We start from the raw sequence: 15,218 nt of genomic DNA on the forward strand, positions 1-15,218 counted from the left end.
GATATGATCCAACGGGGTACCAATATTCCGTAAATATAAATACCCCTTACCGTATTTTATTTTGTATAGATAAACACAATTAAATAGTAAAATTATATGATTTTCAGGGGAAAAAGCCTGAAATTCATCGTGTTCTTCGTAATCAAACATAAAAACGGATGCATTAGAGAACTCGGATTTGAACGTGTGAGTAACCAAATCAAAGCTTGTGAAGAGTTCTATCAAATTCTGTAACTTATGCACCTGCAGAATCATCTGGTAATTTTCTATAATTTTATGTATTTTTGAATTAATTTGGATTAAATTTTAATTTTTGATTTTGATGTTGTTTGTATGATTTGATGATCGCAAGTTCGAGATCATGAGATTCTGGTCAATTTGGTAGATCATATGACTGTATTTGAGTTCCATATCACAGATAAATCATCGTTTGATTCTCGAATTTAAGAATTAGGGTTTGAATGTTCTTGATTGAAATTAAGCGTTTTTAATCTAGGGGTTATTAGTTTAATTGGTTCATACCATTAAATAGATCGTCTAAAAGGAATTGAATGGTATAAGTTTGAGAACGGAGGGTACCCGAAACTGGTTCACCGGAAAATCGGGCAAAGCAGCGGGGGAAACTTTCGGTTGAATTTCCGGGCTATTTGTTGTTGATTTGAACGAATTGTGGTCAGGGTTGTGTTTTTAGTACGACCAGGATCATTTCCTGTTAATCTGTTGTGTTTCGGGGTAATTTTCAGGCCGCCGAAAAAGCTCCATGGCGGCAGCTATGGAGTCCTGCCGACGAACTCGTCGGGGAAGACCACCATGGGGGAAGAATTGTAGTTTAACCCCCGGTAGTTTACCATATTTGCAAATTCTATATTTCTGTTTCAAAAACTTATGAAAATTGTATTTCCATTTATTTTAATTTCAGAAAATGGTTTTTAATTATTTAAAATTTTTTAAAAATCATTATTTTAATTTCAAAAATTATTTATAATTCAAGAATAAATCTGAATTATTTAATTAATTTATTTTAGTTTATAATTAATTATTTAATTTGTCAATTAATTTAAATATTAATTGATTAATTGATCTACTTAGTTATTAATTAATTTTAATTGATTATTTAATTAGATTTAATTATTTCTTTTGATTTAAAAATTCTGAAAAATATTTTTGAGCCTTAAAATATTTTTCTAAATTATGTTCAATGCTCGATAATTATTATTAAATGATTTTGAAGTCGAATTCGGGTATTCGAACCTTGTTATTTATTTATAAAATGATTCTATTACCCGTTTTAATTCCGAAAAATGTTCAAAACTTCGTATAAAATACATGAAAAATCATTTTAACCCCGAACCTTCTTTGCAAAGTTATTTTTATTAAATACCTTACATGTTGTGTGCTATGTGTGATCTGATTGATGTGTAATATTCCTGTATGTACATTGTTTGACGGTTTTCGTCATAACTTTCAATCCGTCCGTCGGATTTGGTTGAAACGAAGGGTAGATAGAAACTTGCAATGTTAACGTGATGATTAAAATAAGATGAGAATGAGTATTGATAGATATTTATAATGCCTAGTAGAGGAAGCAAGGCATAGAAAAGGAAAGCAAGTGGTCGATGAATAAGAATCAATAGACGAGCGCAAGTGAAGTGGAAGTCAGTTGAAATAAGGCAAGTATTTTTGAACTTTCTTATGATATGTATTCAGAATAGTTTTGTTTTATATTGCAAGTGCTTTGAATTACTGACCCTTGAATCCTGATCACCTCAATTGATATTTGAGCCGTAAGCTTTATTCTTGGTAAACCATTGATTATTGAATTCCTAGATACAAACCACATACATATGATACTACTCTACAAATATATATATCATACACCGATTACATAAATGGATTTTTTTAATGTACAAACATTCATACCTTCTACAATACCTTGTTATACCTTTATGATGCCCATGAATTACCCTATACATTGAGACGGATGTCTTATCAGTGTTGTTCATGATTATGTTTATTGAATTACATTGCTTATTACATTGTTGATAAAGAATTGGATAGTTTTCTAAAATGTGGACCAGATCCATGGTCAGACCAGATTCGTGGTCGTATTAGGCCAATATGTGCCTTGGATCCAGTTTATAGAACAGAGCTGTGTGCCTTGCTCGGGGTTAGTGCCTGACTGATCAGCAACCTAGCCTTGGTTTTTAAAATAAAAGAGAATATCCAATCCTAATCATTGATTAACAAGAATTTGATCCTTTTAAATCATTTAATTTGATCATCGTTTAATCTCAATATTGTCACTGTGACTTGTTGAGCTAGTTAGCCTACTCTTGTGAATCTGTTTATGTTATTTTGCAGTTAAGAATGAAGTTGTTGGTAGCGAGGATCCCCAGACCATTGTGCGATTTAGGATTCCAGGTTGAGTTGGATCAAGCTAGCTGGAGACTTTTGTTTTAATTTTGAGTTTGAAAGTTTGTAATAATATTTATTATCCAGATGTAAGTTAAACTAGTTGGGATTTGGTACGATGTATTGTAATTAAGGTTGTGGCGTGTGTGCATACTTTAACTTGTTACGATCCGTGGTTGTGTTAAGTAGGGTCATTACTTATATTATTTCTTAAACAGGTTTATATATGGTATGTGTGTGTTGTGAACCCCAAACTTCTGACCCTGGTTTGGAAGTTGTCACACTTAGCATCCTTATGACTCCCACTACCTTTTCTTGACTGACTTGGATTTAAGCCAAAAGATTTGTGCTTCTCTTTCTTTTGCTCATCATCATCCAAGTCATCATCTCCTGAATTTAATTGAGTCCTTGGTAGCATAGTGTCTACATTCTTCAGATAACCAAAATTCTTATTCATCTCCATACTCATGAGTTTTGTTCCTTTTAGTCTTCAAGTCAGTCTCAATGGTCTTCATCAATTTCTTGTTGCCCATGACACAGTACTTTGGTAGTTGGATGTAACGTCAGAGAATTTATGGTTGTATTATATTGTATTTATAATAAATTATGTGTTTTAATAAGTCATTTATGTGTAATTAGCTATAAAACCCTAATTATTACGTGTTATGTGTATTCTGTATCGTTTGGGTATTTTAAGGATATTTTTCCGATATTTTATTTTGCATTTATAACTTTCGTATCAAAAGTTATATAACCCGAATTATGATTTTATAGTGATATTTCAAATAAAATAATGGGCTTTATTTTTCATCAAACTGCTTGTACCATCGTGTTATACTGAACATCTAGGTATTTTATAAATTTTCTCGTTTCGCAAAAAATGACTTTTTCGGGCCCCTTTGGGTGTCAAAACCCACAAAAATTACATTTTTTTAATAAAATTATCGGACTTTTATTTATACCATTTCTTTGTATTTTTGAATTATTCACAATTTTTAGGAAATATTGGCGCATATATTGTATATATAAAATATTTAAAAATTAAAATTTAATACTCAAAAATTATAAAATTAGGGGCCAATTAATTATATTAGATGTATAATTAGGGACTTAATTTTAATTAGGGGTATTATTTTTACTACTATAAATAGCCTAATTTTTATTAATTAATTATAATTAAATCATAATAATTCAGAAAATTAGCCAAAAATCCCCAAATTTCCAGAAATTAGGGTTTGAAGTTCTTGGGAATCAAAGCCGATTTGAACGTGATTCTATACACCAAATCTTTCATGTAAGTAGTCAATTTGAAGCTTATTGAATTCTCTACACGATTCTGTAATCAATTTCATTGTTGGATTGATTCATTTTTAAGTTGTTATTTCCGGGTTTATGCTTGAATTCGGGTTTTACAAATTATTGATTGTTAGATGTTGTAGTTGTTACGAATGAATAGATCGTTGAATTCCTGATCAAACAGTACCGGATTTGCGTGATTTTGATCCCGTTTCGAGTTTGTCGGAGAACCGCCGCCACGGGCGGTGTTCTTCGTTTTCCAACATCGAGAACGATGAAGGAAGGAAGAGGAAGGCGGGGGAAGTTGCTATGGCCTGCTGTGGAACGCAAACGCAGAAAAACCAGCCAAGAATCACGTGTTTTGTGGCCAGTTTCGTTCGCCGGAAAACCCACCGGCAACGACGCCGGTGGGGCTGTTCTTGGTCGATTAGGGATCATCCCGGTTTCAACTCAGTGTTCGACCCGGTTTCGATCCAAAAACTCCCCAATTTAATTCCCTGAATTGTGTTTCTGCAATTTCAACTATTTACTTTTATTTTTTTAAATTAGAAATTAGTTTTTATAAATTATAAAATCAAATAAAAATCAGATTAAAAATCTGAAATATTTTGTAAATAATTTCTAAATAATTTTATTAATTTAGAAATTCAAAAATATAAATATTTATTTAAATAATTATTTATTTATCTATTTATTTATGTAATTATGTAATTATTTATTATTTAAATAATTATTTAATAAATGAGATAAAATAATTAGATCAATGAATTCGATTAATGGTTCGATATTTAATCGATTTAAGCGAGTGACTCGTACTTATTCGAGTTGCATTTCGAATTTTAGGAATTCGGAGTACGACCCGGTTTCAACCCGGTGTTCGACCCGGTTTCGATCCGAAAACCCCCAATTTAATTCCCTGAATTGTGTTTCTGCAATTTCAATTATTTAATTTTATTTTTGTATATTAGAAATGAGTTTTTATAAATTATAAAATCAAATAAAAATCAGATTAGAAATCTGAAATATTTTGTAAATAATTTCTAAATAATTTTTTTAATTTAGAAATTCAGAAATATAATTTTTTATTTATCTATTTATTTATGTAATTATTTATTATTTAATGAATTATTTAATAAATGAGATTAAATAATTAGATCAATTAATTCGATTAATGGTTCAATAATTAATCGATTTAAGCGAGTGACTCGTACTTATGATAAGTGGCATTTTATACCACTTAGAACGTCTTATAATGGCTTGAATTGATGTCTTGAAATCAGGTATTTTGTGTATTTGATGCATTTTCTAGTGTTTTTGCATTTCAGGGTATAACTTGCGTATGTAGGAAGAATTCATCAGAAATAAGCCTAGGAAAGTGCTTGGCATTGGTTGTGGAAAGTTGGGGGCAGATCGCAGCAAAATCAGGAGCAGAATTCAGAATTTTCCAGAAGGTGCTTGGGCGCCCGCTCAGGATGCTGGGCGGCCGCTTGGGAGCTTGGGCGCCCGCTCAGGAATCTGGGGCGGCCGCTCAGGGACGAGAATTTTAATACTAAATTTTATAATCCTTATTCTGATGGACTTCTGAGACGGCTGGTTCTTGTGGGCTTCTATATAAGTAGTTCTTAGAGACGTTTCACAAAGTGTGGTATCAAGCAAGAAGCAAGGAGAGAAGGAAGAAGACCGTTTTAGCACATCACAATGAAGAAGAGGAAGCATACGATTTCTTGTGATTCTTTTATTCGTTATATCAGTGGATGCTAGTTTTCTTTACTTTGAACCTTATTACTCTTGTGACGTACTCTGGTTTTAATAAGTATTTTTATTAGTTTATATTGTGTGTTATTATCATGTTTTCATATGAACCCATGTTGATGATGAGTTTTATCATGGGATAATCGTGATCATGGGGTCGTAATGGATTTACTATGGATTTCTTTAGTTAGTTGTTTAATATCTTAGTGTGTGATTATTGTATGATATCTAGCATAGGTTGCGCTTATTCGTCTTATGTGCGTCGCGAACATATAAGATAGGCTGTTAATCTCTTGTGAAGTGACGTTGGATCTCGAGGTTTAGAACTTGCCTTGCTAGCATAGGTTCATGTATGTGTATGCATGATTAGTGGGTAACTCTAACCGTTTTACTTGCCCTGTGTAATCATAAAGAATAACTTGTGCTTAAATCGTTATGTTGTCAAATTCTGTAGACATATAGGGTCTCAATATAATTGATGCCTATTCAACTTCTATCTTAATTGTGGATGTTTGGTAGAATGGTATTAGTACAACGAAAGTTAGCTTTTATCAGTTTCGTGTTGTTCGATTAATATCATCACCGTTTCATGCTAAGGATAATAACGATAACAATTGAAGGAAGTAGTAATGAAGTTATGATCTCATGTGTGTTTAATATTGTTAATTCAAGTGTCAATTAAGTGTTTAATTCTTGTAGTTAATTGTAGTTAATAATTAGTTAATCAAATCTAAGTGTTATTGTCTTGACATTGAGAAGTAATCATACACTGGTGAGTAAGTGTTAATTGAACATAATTAGTTTGAGTCTCTGTGGAACGAACTAGAATTTATTCTATATTACTTACGAACACGTATACTTGCGTGAATTATTAGCGCGTGTTTTGTGCCCAACAAGTTTTTGGCGCCGCTGCCGGGGACTTGACGTATTTGTTTAGTTTATGTACTTGCCATCAGTGGTCATTAGGACTCATTGATTAAGACGTGTTACTTATTATTTCCGGTTGTGTTTCAGGCACTCTAGCGAGCGTTTATGCAAACACGTTCTCGCACTCGCAAGAGAACTTTAGATACGGCTGAGGAGACAGACTCAGTTCTTGATATTCCGGAGAAGATAGATTTTGAAGATTCGGATAAAGAGAGTGAGCAGAAAGAACTAGTAATTATGGGTGATCGTATAGTTCCAGCAGCAGATCCAGCTCTTATGGACTTTTCTCGGCCTAAAATTGATGACATTCAGTCAAGCATCCTTCATCCGGCTATTCAGGCTAGCACTTTTGAAATCAAGCTGGGCACTATTCAGATGGTGCAGAATTCTGTTTCTTTCGGAGGTGCTGCGACTGAAGACCCCAACATGCATATCAGGAATTTTGTTGAGATCTGTAGTACTTTCAAATATAATGGTGTGACTGATGAGGCTATCAAGCTGAGGCTTTTCCCATTCTCTCTGAGGGATAAAGCTAAGGACTGGTTACATTCCGAGCCAGTTGGGTCCATCACTACTTGGCAAGATCTTGCGCAAAAGTTTCTGGTGAAGTTCTATCTAATGGCGAAGACTGCAGCTATGGGGAGTGCTCTTACTCAGTTTGCGCAGCAACCAACAGAATCTATGTGCGAAGCTTGGGAGCGCTACAAGGAGATGTTGAGAAAGTGTCCACATCATGGTATGCCTGACTGGATGGTGATCACTTGATTCTATAATGGTTTGGGGGCCCAATCTCGGCCCATGCTCGATGCAGCAGCTGGAGGCGCCTTGTGGGCCAAAAGCTATACTGAGGCTTATAATCTTGTTGAAACTATGGCTGCAAATGAGCATTAAAACCCAACTCAAAGAATGATGCCTGGGAAGGTAGCAGGTTTTCTGGAGGTTGATGCAGCTACAGCTATTGCAGCGCAGCTCCAAGCGCTGTCTTTGAAGGTCGATTCTTTAGCCAACTATGGAGTCAATCAGATAGCTATGGTCTGTGAGCTTTGTGCAGGTTCTCATGCTATGGATCAGTGTTCTCTTGTTAATGATTCTATTCAGTATGTGAACAATTATTAGTGACCGCAGCAGCCTGTGCCAGCTACTTATCATCCTAACAACAGAAATCATCCCAATTTCAGCTGGAGCAATAATCAGAATGCTATTCAGCAACCATATCAGCAGGGCGTAAGTAAACAGTTTAATCCACCTGGATTCCAGCAACCACAACATTACGCTCAAAGGCAATCATATCCTCAACAAGGAGGTACGGCTCTACCTTCTAGTGCTAATTTCGAGGAGCTCAAGCTGTTGTGCAAAAGTCAGGCTGTTTCTATCAAGACCTTGGAAAATCAAATCGGTCAATTAGCCAATAATGTGCTCAATCGTCAATCTGGCACACTTTCCAGCGATACTGAAGTGCCAGGCAGGAAGGAAGCTAAGGAACAAGTAAAGGCTGTTACCTTAAGGTCTGGAAAAGTTGCTGATGCTGAAAAAGCAAAAGATGGAGAAGCTGAAGTTGTGGATGAAGAAGAGAAGCAAAAAGAGAAAGCGGCGAAACCAAGGAAGACTACTGTTGAACACACTCTGCCTGAGGGTAATACAGGGGAGAAACAACTCTATCCTCTACCACCTTTCCCTAAGAGATTGCAACAACAAAAATTGGATAAGCAGTTCGGTAAGTTTCTGGAGGTGTTCAAGAAACTTCACATCAACATACCTTTCATTGAGGCTCTGGAGAAAATGCCTAGTTATGCAAAATTCATGAAGAGTATTCTTTAAAGGAAGGTGAAACTGGATGACCTTGAGACCGTTGCTCTAACGGAAGAGTGCAGTGATGTGCTGCAACAAAAATTACCTCAAAAGCTTAAAGATCCAGGTAGCTTCACCATTCCTTGCACCATTGGCAAGTTGTCTTTCGACAAGTGCTTGTGCGATTTGGGAGCAAGCATCAATCTGATGCCATTGTCTATCTTCAAAAAGTTGAATTTTCCCGATCCAAAGCCCACCTACATGTCTCTACAATTGGCTGATCGTTCTATTACATACCCACGAGGCATCGTGGAAGACGTGTTAGTAAAGGTGGATAAGCTCTTCTTCCCTGCAGACTTTCTCATTTTAGATTTCGAGGAAGATAAGAAGATTCCCATAATCTTGGGAAGACCTTTCTTGGCTACAGGCCGTACCTTGATAGATGTGCAGAAAGGTGAACTTACTATGAGGGTGCAGGATCAGGATGTGGCATTCAATGTATTCAAGGCAATGAAATTCCCTACAGAAGACGAGGAGTGCTTAAAGGTGGATTTGATTGATTCTGCGGTAACTTCAGAACTTGATCATATGCTAATGTCTGATGCCTTAGAGAAAGCCTTAGTGGGGGAATTTGACAGTGACGATGAGGATGGCAATGAGCAACTACAATATCTAAATGCTTCTCCCTGGAGGCGAAAGCTAAACATGCCATTTGAATCTCTTGGTACTACTGATCTCAAGAATGCTGAAGGAAAGCTCAAACCATCTATTGAGGAAGTACCTACTTTGGAGCTTAAACCATTGCCTGAACACTTGCGGTATGCTTTTTTAGGTGATGCATCTACTTTACCTGTTATTATTGCATCTGACCTTTCAGGTAGTGAGGAGGACAAGCTCTTGAGGATTTTGAGAGAGTTTAAATCGGCCATCGGATGGACTATAGCAGATATAAAAGGGATCAGCCCTTCGTACTGTATGCATAAAATTCTGCTAGAGGAAGGTAGTAAGCCGACTGTTGAGCAACAGTGGAGACTTAATCCTATCATGAAAGAAGTGGTGAAGAAAGAAATTCTGAAGTGCCTAGATGCAGGAATCATATATCTTATTTCTCACAGTTCTTGGGTGAGCCCCGTGCAATATGTACCTAATAAAGGAGGTATAACTGTGGTAGCAAATGAGAAGAACGAGCTCATCCCCACTCGAACAGTCACAGGATGGAGGGTATGCATAGATTACAGAAAGTTGAACAAAGCCAAGAAAAAGGATCACTTCCCTCTTCCATTTATTGATCAGATGCTTGACATGTTGGCTGGTCATGAGTATTATTGTCTCCTGGATGGCTATTCGGGGTATAATTAGATTTGCATTGCACCAGAAGATCAAGAAAAGACTACCTTCACTTGTCCATTTGGCACATTTTCTTTTCGCAGAGTTTCGTTTGGCTTATGTGGTGCACCTACCACTTTTCAGAGATGTATAATGGCTATATTCTCTGATATGATTGGAAACAATGTCGAAGTGTTCATGGATGACTTCTACGTCTTTGGACATTCGTATGATGAATGTTTGAATAATCTTCGTTCGGTGCTCAAAAGGTGTGTGGAAACTAATTTGGTGCTCAATTGGGAAAAATGTCACTTTATGGTGCGTAATGGCATTATTCTTGGGCATAAAGTCTCTAGCAAGTGTCTTGAGGTGGACAAATCCAAGGTGGGATTCATTGAAAATCTTCCACCACCTATTTCTGTGAAAGGAATCCGTAGTTTTCTTGGTCATGCGGGTTTTTATCGGCGTTTCATCAAGGACTTCTCGAAGATATCTAAGCCGTTGTGCAACTTGCTCGAGAAAGATGTGCCTTTCAAATTTGATGATGAATGCTTGGCGGCATTCGAGACTCTCAAGAAGAGTTTGATAACTGCACCATTTATTACGGCACCTGATTGGACAGAACCTTTTGAGATGATGTGTGATTCGAGTGATTATGCAGTGGGAGCAGTTCTTGGGCAGCGCAAGAATAATCTTTTTCATGTGGTCTACTATGCTAGTAAGACTCTAAATGGAGCTCAAATGAACTACACCACTACTGAGAAGGAGCTCTTGGCTATAGTCTTTGGTTTCGAAAAATTTCGATCTTATCTGCTTGGGACAAAGGTGACAGTATTCATTGATCATGCTGCCATTCGCTATTTGGTCTCAAAGAAGGATTCGAAGCCTAGACTTATTCGTTAGGTGCTCTTGCTACAGGAATTTGAGTTAGAGATCAAAGATCAAAAAGGTACTGAGAATTAAGTAGCTGACCATCTCTCTAGATTGGAGAATCCCGGTTCGACTTCACATGATAAGACATTGATCAACGAATCTTTTCCGGATGAGCAGTTGTTCGCAGTTCAGGAGGAAGAGCCATGGTTCGAAGATATTGTGAACTATCTTGTCAGCAATATAATGCCTCCTAATATGAATGCAGCTCAAAAGAAGAAGTTTCTCATGAGGTGAAGTGGTACATGTGGGATGAACTATATTTGTTTAGACAGGGAGCTGACCAGATCATCAGGAGATGTATCCCATTCTGTGAGACGGGGGGAATATTACGAGACTGCCATTCCACAGTTTATGGTGGACATTATGGTGGTGAAAAAGACGGCAGCTCGTATTTTGCAAGCAGGTTTTTTCTGGCCTACGTTGTTTAAGGATGCGCATCAATTCATTTTAAGGTGTGATCGTTGCCAAAGAGTGGGGAATCTTGCTAGAAAGGATGAGATTACTTTAAATGTGAAGCTTGAAGTCGAGGTCTTTGATGTTTGGGGAATCGATTTCATGGGACCATTTGTCTCGTCCTGCAATAATCAGTACATCTTGCTGGCAGTAGATTATGTTTCAAAATGGGTAGAAGTCAAGGCTCTACCGATGAATGATGCAAAGGTAGTGTTGTGTTTTCTCCATAAGCAGATATTCACAAGGTTTGGAATACCATGGGTAATCATAAATGATGAGTGGTCGCATTTCTGCAATCATAAGTTCACTTCTATGATGCAGCGCTACAATGTGAATCATCGTGTTGCTACTGCCTATCATCCGCAAACGAATGGCCAAGCTGAAGTGTCTAATAGAGAGATCAAATGCATTCTGGAGAAGTTGTTTTACCGTCAAGGAAGTATTGGTCTTTAAAGATCGATGAAGCTGTTTGGGCTTATAGAACAGCATACAAGACTCCACTTGAGATGTCCTCGTTTCAACTTGTTTATGGTAAGGGATGTCGTTTACCTGCGGAGCTTGAGCATAAGGCTTATTGGGCGTTGAAGAAGTTGAACCTTGATCTAGATGCAGCTGGGAAGAAGCGAATGCTTCAGTTAAATGAACTTGATGAATTTCGACTTCAAGCATACGAGAACAATAAAATGTACAAGGAAAAAGTAAAAAGGTGGCACGACAGAAAGCTATCTCCTAAGTCATTCATGCCGGGGCAACAAGTTCTTTTATTCAACTCTCGTCTCCGACTTTTTCCTAGAAAGTTGATATCAAGGTGGTCTGGACCTTTTATCGTCAAAACTGTGTTTCCACATGGAGCGTTGGAGATTTTTGAGAACGATCCGGACCAAGCATTCAAGGTTAATGGTTAGCGATTGAAGCATTACTATGGGGACATGGCAAACCGGGAAGTGGTTAGTGCCGTTTTATTGTCAACTTGATCGAACTCCTCTACGTCAAGCTAATGACGTAAAAGAAGCGCTTCTTGGGAGACAATCCAAGGCTTTAACCTTTAGGAACCTTTAGAAGTTAGTACCATATCCAAAAAACCCAAAAAGAATCAGAAAATTGGGCATAAATTTTTTTTCCAGAAACCCCTTGGGCGCCCGCTCGGAGTCTGGGTGCCCGCTTGGAAGTCCTGGGCGGTCGCTCAGGACCCTTCTGCCAGAATGTTTTTTTGCCTTATAAAAAACCATAAAAAAAATCAGAAAAACCTAAAAAACATAAAAACCCACGATTTCTCTCCCACAATTCCACATGTTCTCTCCCACAAACCCCACTCCTACTCTAATTTTAACCCTAATTCCTACCCTATATATACACACAACTCCTCCATATACACTCCCATATACTTTCAACTTTAAAACTCTCTCCTACACTCAAAACACAATTCTTAAACACTTTTTCTCAGTTTCAATGGCACCTAAGAGATCCCGAACTATTGATAGCAGCAGCACTGTTCCTATTGCTGATTCTTCGAGGGAAACTGCTGCGAGACCTCGTTTGATGGATAGGGCTACTGAGGAGGAGTACACTAGGCTTCTGACTAAGCCAATTTTGAAGGAGAGGGGATTTTTACCATCGGGGAGGGATGGAGAGTTGTTACCGATGATTGCGGAGAAAGGGTGGATTTCTTTTTGTGAGTCACCGGAGGCGGTTCCAATGAGTGTGGTTCTCGAGTTTTATGCGAACGCCAAGGCTGAAAAGAATGGGTTTACTGTTGTTCGTGGGCTTACTCTGGATTATCAGCCGAAGGTGATTCGCCGTGTTATTGGGGAACGACAACGGAAGCCCATGGAGGAGAATTGGAATGAGAAGACCCCCGAGGATTTTGATTTTGATTTAGATTTGATTGTGGCTACCCTCTGTCAGCCGGGGCACGGTGTGGAAGTTCAAGACGGGATCTAACGAGTTTCGTTCTTTTCCGGTGATTGCGATGAATAGGTATGCCCGTGCATGGAATGCCTTTATTTGTGCTAATATTTTGCCTACTTCGCATGTACATGAGGTTACAGTCGAGAGAGCAAGGTTGTTATGGGGGATCTTAAATGAGGAGTATTATGTAGACCTTGGTGAGTTCATCTACCAAGGGATTTTGAAGTTTTTGAGGGGGGCGAAACACAGCAACATCCCTTATGCATCTACTGTCACGAAGCTGTGCAGAGCAGTGGGAGTTCATTGGCCTTCTCACGAGCATCTGCAGATGCCAGCCGCTCCTATTGACTCAGCAACTCTGAATGCGATGCAGGAGTGGACGAGTGGAGAGCCCGAGGAGCATGGTTTGGGATATCATCTTCCAGGAGGACGTCCAGCAGTTGGTGCTACCATGGCTAGGCCCAGTCAGGTTCGTGATAAGGCAGGCTCTTCTAGAGCCCAGGAAGGTGTTGGAATGGCTGATTCCCAGTATAGGAGGCTGTCAAGGAGGATGGATGCGATATATGAGTCACAGAGTAGTTTCGCTCAAGAGCTCACCCTTGCACTTGGGACTGCTTTCAGAGGCCTTGGAGCTGACATCCAGTGGCCCATTTTTGGTGAGGACTCTGCTTATCCGCCTCCTGACACTCCATCCTCTTAGGGTGATGATGATTATTTCTCCGAGTGGGTATACCCTGTGTTCCTTTCTACTACCTTCTCTGGGGACAGTGAAGATTTTAAGTTTGGGGGTGGTAGTTAAGGAATATTTTTTGTGTGTGTGTCATGTAGTTGCATATTCATGATAGTTTAGTTCATATAATTGCATATTTTTGCCAATATATAGTTTTTATTATTATTTTATTTTATAGCTTTATTTATCATGTCATCTAGCTCATGCATATACCATGATCCCTTTTGCGTTGCTTTATCGATTGATTTGTGATGTTGGTGCAAGTGTAGTGATAGCGTTAGAGTGATGATCGAGTCTTGTAGGTTGACATGCATGCTAGAAACACTTGTAATTTCACTAAGTCTTAGAGTATGCTTAAGGACTAGATGGTTGTCATGGTTTGATGGATTTTGAGGTTAATCTATTGATTATGCTTAGAATTTATGATAGGCTCTTAATGATAAAAGGCATGAAAAGAAAAAAATTTGGAGTAAAAATTGGAATTCATTACTAATTGTGGCTAGGCGTCAAATGGCTAGTAGCCGGCTCGTATTTTTATGCGAGTAGTCTAGGATTGAGTAAGATGGAGCGAAACGCACTTGCTCAGAAATTTGAAAAAATAGAAAAAAAAAGAAAGAAAGAAAAAAAATGAAAGAAAAAAATGAAAATGAAGAGTTAATGCATAATTGATCACGAGTGGGCTCTTTGGTATTCGAGTTATTAAGTTCTTAGGGGACTTTGTGCCTAGTGACCTAAGGCTTTTATAGTCTGGGATCCTCTAACCTAACGCTCGCTAAATGGATGCCATTGCATAAGTCTTTTGTGGACCTCACTCATTGCACGGTCAAATAAGCATTTATTGTTATGTTGAATAAAAGCATGATTCCGTAATAAGCTCCAGTGATCTTGAAGTGTTATAAGTCATTTTGTGCCTAGAATTTATTCTTCGTATAATCATGTGATTGCCTTGAGGATAGTCGAGTTATGATAATTGATCTAATTTCGAAGCATATATGTTAAGCATCTGCATACACCACAGTTTCTAGTTGTATGTTAGTTTGCATGATTTGGTTGATCTTTATTCGCCTAATTGCATTTGTTGAGATATCATGAGTTGGTTGGTTTAGTCATTGTGACGGGTATCACTGCATTTCATGTAGATTGCATACATGCATGTTTTTGTTTTTTTTTGAGTCTGTGACGCTTGAGGACAATCATCGATTTAAGTTTGGGGTGTGATAAGTGGCATTTTATACCACTTAGAACGTCTTATAATGGCTTGAATTGATGTCTTGAAATCAGGTATTTTGTGTATTTGATGCGTTTTCTAGTGTTTTTGCATTTCAGGGTATAACTTGCGTATGTAGGAAGAATTCATCAGAAATAAGCCTAGGAAAGTGCTTGGCATTGGTTGTGGAAAGTTGGGGGCAGATCGCAGCAAAATCAGGAGCAGAATTCAGAATTTTCCAGAAGGTGCTTGGGCGCCCGCTCAGGATGCTGGGCGGCCGCTTGGGAGCTTGGGCGCCCGCTCAGGAATCTGGGGCGGCCGCTCAGGGACGAGAATTTTAATACTAAATTTTATAATCCTTATTCTGATGGACTTCTGAGACAGCTGGTTCTTGTGGGCTTCTATATAAGTAGTTCTCAGAGACGTTTCACAAACTGTGGTATCAAGTAAGGAGTAAGGAGAGAAGGAAGAAGACCGTTTTAGCAC

This window comes from Apium graveolens, chromosome 4 (assembly GCF_009905375.1).
Source record: "Apium graveolens cultivar Ventura chromosome 4, ASM990537v1, whole genome shotgun sequence".
Lineage (NCBI taxonomy): Eukaryota > Viridiplantae > Streptophyta > Magnoliopsida > Apiales > Apiaceae > Apium > Apium graveolens.